General features: G+C 44.9%; 1 protein-coding gene across 2 annotated transcripts in view; it reads right to left on the minus strand.

Annotated features, from left to right (window-relative positions):
- shoc2 (SHOC2 leucine rich repeat scaffold protein) overlaps positions 1-6,305 on the minus strand; it is a 21,474-nt gene extending 15,169 nt beyond the window's left edge. Inside the window, exons 1-2 of one of the 2 annotated variants that reach the window (XM_027015381.2) lie at positions 6,237-6,305; positions 1-363 (exon numbers count right to left, since the gene is read on the minus strand). The exon at positions 1-363 is cut by the window's left edge and continues 754 nt beyond it. The gene's annotated coding sequence lies outside the window, so the exon portion shown is untranslated. Of the gene's footprint in view, positions 364-5,311; positions 5,826-6,236 lie in introns of those variants that run through there. The other variant, XM_027015382.2, reaches the window with a different exon arrangement.
- Positions 6,306-7,295: the final 990 nt, after the last annotated feature.

Consider the following 7,295-nt stretch of genomic DNA (forward strand, 5'->3'; position numbering starts at 1 on the left):
TCCGCTCGTTAATAACTCCGATAAACCACTCTAAAAATGGCAGACAGGCTGCTATACTTCAATTCTTTCATACATACCTGTTTTGTGTGTGTGTATGCATGTGTGCGTGGTTATGTGTTTGTGCGTGCGTGCGCGCGCGCGGGTTCGTTCTCAAGGAAGCACGGACAGCAGCACCCAGTGGCCTTTAAAACTCCATGGGGAACAGCAAAGCTTGACAGAGCCAAAAGGGAAACGAGGAGGCGACGAGCCTCATGCCAGGCTGGAGGACACACCGGGCCCTGGCTGGGTCACAGCGAGGTTGCGCAGAGAGTTCCACAGATGTCGTGCAGAGATCTCCACAGAGGTTGCATCTTTTGGGTTTGGCTGTTAGAAGAAAAACAACAACAGAAGAATTAGTTAAGAACTCCTGGTCTGATGCAGTGGTGTATGAGGTAAAGGTACATGACTATTCAAAACTACGCTGTAGGCCGAACTTGCCATGTACTAAAAGGCTAGAAATGAGACATAAAACACTCAGCAAGTGGAAATGCCTCTCCACGGCAACCGCTAGCAAATGTGCTAAAAGCAACATGTGATCAAGTGTTAGACTATTCCCATGTACACGATAGCAGGCAAGGCGCTTTCATATATCCTGCCCACATGAAGCCAAGTTCCTCCTATTGGGTCAGCAATGAGCTCAGTGTTTTCTGGAGTCTTCTGGACCATTATAAGCATATTTTGGGATGCCAACAAAAAGCCTGCATACAAGCACTTTAAAGTACCCGTTGTGTTCTAATGGCCATGTTTTAAACATGGGTGAAACTACTTTAGTACAATCTACGACGACAGCAACAGGCATGCCTCTTGTGGACATTCGTGAGCAAAGGTGCCGCTCTGTGTGAAGGGGTGGCATGGTGCCTGTGTTTAGGGGACGGGTGCCTTCTGCTGGGGGGTCTGAACAGCTGTGAAGTTCTCACGACCTGTGCGGGTGCGTCATTTTTCACTCACGTGTGTCATTCTGTTTCAGTCACCCTGTTCAGTCTCTATGCATACCTGTGGTAAATACACGTGTGTGTGTGTGTGTGTGTGTGTGTGTGTGTGTGTGTGTGAGTGAGTGAGTGAGTGAGAGAGAGAGTGGTCAGCCTGAGCCCAGATCAGAGAGACTGAAAGGTTAATACCGCTGTGAATAATCTTTGGGAGTGCTCTACAAAGCTTGTGACTCCCTGTAGGTCCCGAGACCTTTATGGCTAAAGGATCCATGTCCTTTTAAATGCAGCAGCAACGGCATGTGCAAGGCCATTCACAGAGCTCCTCTCAGGGGATGGACGACGCTACATACGACGAAACTAGCACAAAAACTGGGCTGGCCCAAAAACACTGGCACTACATCAATAATGACAGACAGCCGACTAAAATGCTGCTAGTAAAACAATGAGCCCATTTAATCAAAATCAAATAATGTGGTACTGTCTCATGTCCATGTGTCAGTTAAGTGCAAACCTTAAAAACAGGATCTGTATCACTAGGCAGAAACAAGACAACAATGGCAACCAAGATTAACCCAAAACCTTCACATCCCATGTGTCTATAACAAGGACACAGACACTGAAACTAATGTGGAATGACCAGTTTAGTCGTCTTCTCCGTTGCTCAACTGTGCGGAGGTGTGCCATAGGGTTGGACATCAGGGTTAAGCCCATCTCGTTTCAGTCTCACTGGTAATTACAAACAAGAGCACCGCCCTCCTTTCTGTTGCTAACCAACGCACCGTCCAATCAGATACCCGAGTCAAGTGCATAATGTTTTCCTTCGGGTGTATCGATACGTGCAACAACGTGCAGGAGACGCTTGTAAACTAATAAACAAATTAGCAAACAAAAACAAATTTAAACAAACAAACAAGCAAACTCTGAAATTAAACATTAAAAAGAGGCCTGTGCCATGTGTGGTTGCTAAGCTACAGAAGAGCCCCACACCACTGGACGTCTACCTGCTCACAGGATGAGTGAGGAGACCCGGAGGGAAGACAAGGGTAAATCCCCTAACTGACTGGCCACAGACATGCGGGGCCTTCGCTGACATAGAGCTGAAAAGAATATCTGAAAGTTAAACTGCTCACAGCATTTAATGGTTTGATGACTTTGACGGTTTTTCAGTAGCTGGGTTATTAATAGTCTCAGCACACCCTGGCTGGTACAACTTCTGCAGCGATATTTGAATTTAGTGCAGTTTCACTTTGAGATCGGAGAACAACAAAAAAAGAAGGAAAAGAAGAGTGGGCAGCACACACAAAGGAAGGCAGCTAAACATGTTGCGCCTGCGCGTTTGTTCGAAGCAATTCCCAGTTTCTGTGCGGTTTCTTCAGCTGACAGTGTCGTCTGGAACACCCATGTGGCATGCACCCAGGCTCATAAAGGTCAAAGGCTGAATAACCAGGGCATGCAGTTGGGGTCGGTCTACTGCACCAACCACCACGATCGGCTTGAAGACTCAAATCTGAACTAGATCGTTTGGAGCCCATAGTCTGTGTCCTGCTGGAAGACTCATCAGTGTAGGTAGAGCTCACCAGCACTATGTGCATAACACCACAAACCAACCAACAAACTAAAGCCTGAAGATAAAGAACTATCAGACCATACAGGGCCAATACAACGATGAGGAACTCCTGGGGGGTCCAGTCTTAGTGAAAACCTTAGAAGCTTCCCTCAGAACCGGTGCCGTAGCTAACGATAAGCTAGCGCAGCCCAGTTAGCCTACATTCATTTACATAAATCTAACGGGCGCAACCAATGTCTTTCAGTCGCCGCAAGCAACATTAGCATTGTTTTCTTGTTGGGTTGGGGCTTTTTTTGGAGTGAAGCATTCAGTTCATGACAGATTGGTATGAAAAAGGGCCAGTTAAGACATGGCAAATGAACATTAAGCCAAAGCTCTCAGGAAGGAGCCATGCTGATAATATGACATTCTAGAGCCTGTTTCACCATGTTCGTTGTGTGCATGCAAAGCAAATACATACTGGAGCAGGCAGCAGTGAGAAAAACCTGAAACCAGACCATGACATGAATATTTAGAGTCATATTTACCCAACAGTGCTCACGCAGCCAGTGATGAAAGCAATGCTGGCTAGCATGTGGCGCATCGCTCCCACCCTGTTAGGGTCCATTTAACACCGAGAATATAGTAAAGACACATAGCACCCGCCAGAACATTGAAAGAGCAATAGAATGACCAAAAGTCTACTACTTTAAATATGTAATCTGAATATACTTTAGTGCCCTTTCTAAACACTAGCCTATACCAAATTCTATGTGGAACACTAATTTTGTTTTTACTTCAGTTTTGCCAGGGTCCAAAGAACCCTGTTTTTATCTGATAATTTTCTGATATGATTTTGGAAAAGGTGTGTGAATAAGAATAACTCATTCAGTTTAACTGGAACCAAAATTAACAAAAAATATATGGAAGAGTATGCTCAGGCTTTTAAGTCTGGATGCATACTGAACATGCAGAGGGGAAGAAACGTGTCTGACTGAGTCTCTAAACAAAGGCTTCAAGATGATGAGAGAACAGAGTGAAGTGAAATTGCGAGAGACTGGTGAGGTGTTATCTCTAAGAGAGAGTACGGGAGCAAGAACAAGAGCCGGAGCCAAAGAGAGCGAGCGAGCGAGCGAGCGAGTAGTGGGCGAAGCCTGGAGACCAGCACAGAGAGGCAGGGGTCAAACTGCATAACTCGTTCCTTATCCTACATCTCCATCGAGCAGAAACACACACACACACACACACACACACACACACACACCATCTTTCACATTCCTCGCCTCAGGAATTCTTAAGCCCACTGTCACACAAGCCCTGTATGACAGATGAATCTCAGATCGTTTCTGCAAGTCGGGCCTGCCCATCCAGACTTTCTCTGGAGGGAGCACCACACACACCACTGCTAGCTAGCAGGAAAACCACTACAACAGGTCTGAGCTGCACACGGAGCCAGGATGGGGAAAAAGCCTGACAAAGCACGTCTCCGACTTGGCTCACGCACACGTCAGATTCCAGTGAATGGTTACTCAGATCGAGACCAGCTCAGTTTTAAGTGGACTGTAAACATGTTTGATTTATTAAAATGGCTAGATGTGACAAAATATTTTTATTTTTCAGTAATCAAATTGATGTTTAGTAGTGGTGTAATGATTTGTGCACCAAGTCAGTGCACTGATTAGTATTATAGGAAAAGCAAAGCATTCTCAAATAGTACCTGCATTTTTTTAAAGGTGCTGTGGAGATGGTAACACTCCTGAATGGAGTCTCCTTGCAAACTTAGTCAAGAGTAATAGCACTTTTTCATGACACCTGGCCTCTGAAACCAGCATCTGATCTGGGCTGGCAACATGACAACCAGCTGTTTTAACCTAGAAGTCTGGACTGTTGCAACCACATCCATGGTACTTCTTTTACTGAGAGCATGATCAATCCAGGCCAATACAGAGGGGATTCAGAGAATGGGATTGTGGCAAATGTAGTCGTATCATCAGTGATTGTAATCAGTGCACTGATTCAGTGCATGAATCATTACACAACTACTAGATATGCATCTGAATAATGACAAAATAAAAGCGATTTTACGTCCACCAAAACACAGCCCATTGACGTTAACAGTCCAGGTACACGACAGTACTGTGATGAGGCTTTAGTACGCTTCTTAATACTACACCACCTCGTGTGGATAATTACATGATAGTTAACAGTGTGACGTATAGGTATGATCTGCTAGCTAGCGTTAGGTGTACTAGGTTGTATCGGTAAACGCAGATGGGTGGTGAGCCAAAACACTAAACACATAACGGATAACCACATAAAAAGGGATTTGTCATCAGATTTCTGGTTATTGTTGCTAACATTAGAGAGCCCTGCTAGAAATGAACACATTTACCATGCTACCAATTTTGACATCTAGATTTGTGACCATCAAAAACTAGCTAAACGATTCCTGTACCTTTGCAATGAAACAACCAACTCTAACCTACAGCTGTGAAATAAAAAGGAGTTTCGAGTTGCCAGCTGGCTAGCAAATCAGCTAACTAGCCATCAGGTTCAGAAAGACATAATCTAAGATAACTAGCTACCGAAAAACAGTTTTCACAGTCAACATATAGTAACAAGCTAATTATTAGAATATAGCTAGAGATATATCTAGTTAAAATAGCTAAAGAGCCCCTTATTCCTTGGTTGACGGTTAGTTAGCAGTCTAGCTAACGTTAACTATTGAGATTACATTTTGTGCTAGCGCTTAGCTAGCAGTAGGTGCGGCGACAATTTGTGGTTAATATTTTCTTACCTTGACACCACGACAACGATTTTACTTCTCGGTTTTACAGTTAGGATGTGTGTGTAAATACATCTGTACGCTAGTACGTTAGCCACTCTCGTCCAGAGCTGGCTAACATTAGCTTGGTTTGAAAACAGCCAACGGACCAGCAACAGATGACAACGGGGGAAAAATGCCAGATAAACGTAGCCAAGTGTCCTAGTATTACGGCCGCTCGATTAATCGCATGTGTCCACTTTAACGTATTGACCCGCGGGGATTAATCGCGTCGAAGATGGTCCGGCGTGGAGGCGCTAATCGACCAAAAGCCACCGTTTCTCGCAGGGCCTTCTCGAGCAGCTGTCATCCGTTAAACGCGTCTCCCACAGCCGCGAGAGCGCAGTCCGGACTCCGTGCGTGGTCGCGCTCCGGAGTCGACTTAGCCGATAAAGGTGTGACCATTTTTGGGGACAAATCTTTCTTTTGTTTTACGGTGGAGGCTCTCGGGTAGCCGGGGCGCATTCCGCCGCCTTCTCGAGGCGCCCCCCGCCCCCCTCCCTTATTTTTTTTTTCGCTAGCCTACGGAATACGTGGAGAAAAAGAAAAACACTTTCTCTGCACACACACGCCGCGCGCGTGCGTGCGTGCGTGCCTGCCTTTCTCTCACACACTCACACACACACACACACACACACACACACACACACACACACACACACACACACACACACACACACACACACACACACACACACACACACACACACACACACACACACAGCGGCCATTCCGGGGCTGAACAAAAGAGCATTTCTAAACCCTGGTCACAGACAAGTCCCGGACCGACCGCAGGCGCCCAGCGCGCGCGGGGTGACACGTTTTGTGACCGTCACGTCCAGCATATTCCGTCCAAGCGACATTTCTGAAGCGTGTAATAGCAATAGGACTCGTTTACCTTCAGAGGTGTTGCTCCGCCATCCTCGCTTCCTCCTCCTTTCCTAGCACTGCTGCAGCTCGAGCCGACCCCTCCCCTGCCAGCGGATTGCGTCACGCGCACGCATTACCGACGTATCACGAGACTTCTTGAGCCGCGAGGTGTTCCCCTACCTCGGACACGCCGCTCGGTTGAGGACCGAGACCACACGGACAGCCGGTCTGCTGGTACACCTACCCGCTTCTCCTGTGCTGAATTAAGTTTTGTCTCAAATAACATTTTTAAAGGCTGATTAGCCCGAAGTTTCTATCTTTTTTCTTTCTTTCAAACAGTGCATTGCAGTATACGGATATAAAGTATCCTATCATATTTACCGATAAAACTGAAAATCAAAATATTGAAATAGCACCTGGATTAATTCTTAGACACAAAATATTTTTTCTTAGTTTGAATGGTCTAATTTGGAATCAACTGCCACAGAACCTCTTGAGCAAGGTTAGGAGGGTTACTTTAAAATGTATTCCGTTACAGATTATTAATTATTTATTAAAATGTATATGTAATCTAATCCAGTTATTACTATAAAAAGGTAACGTAATCTAAGTACGATACTTTTTATTATCCTACTTTTTAACCCATTAACTGCCAAAGCCTTTCGGAACACTGGTCCATACGCTGCGCCCACGAGCTCCTGCGGCCTATTTCCTCCGTGCAAACTCATGAACTATCCAGATGCGTAAAAGTTGTCCATATATGTATGAATGTATCTCTCCCAAGCTTCAGTGCTTGGTTGTTTAAATTTAAGTAATCTGTGGTTTATATTCAACGAAACAAAAGAAAATTTCATCAATATAACTTTAGTCATATGAAACAAATACTGTATCCACGATAATAAATCTTATTTAAGCATTAAAAACATATAGTATCTATATAGTATCCACAAGCAACAAATACCATGTTCACGATCATCAAACCATTAGCATTTAAATTGCGCAGTGTGCGTTAATATAAGTAAAGAAATGCATAGATTTCGCCTCACAAATGCACGTGCATTTCCACTGACAAATTGCAAAATAATTA

This window comes from Electrophorus electricus, chromosome 21 (assembly GCF_013358815.1).
Source record: "Electrophorus electricus isolate fEleEle1 chromosome 21, fEleEle1.pri, whole genome shotgun sequence".
NCBI lineage: Eukaryota > Metazoa > Chordata > Actinopteri > Gymnotiformes > Gymnotidae > Electrophorus > Electrophorus electricus.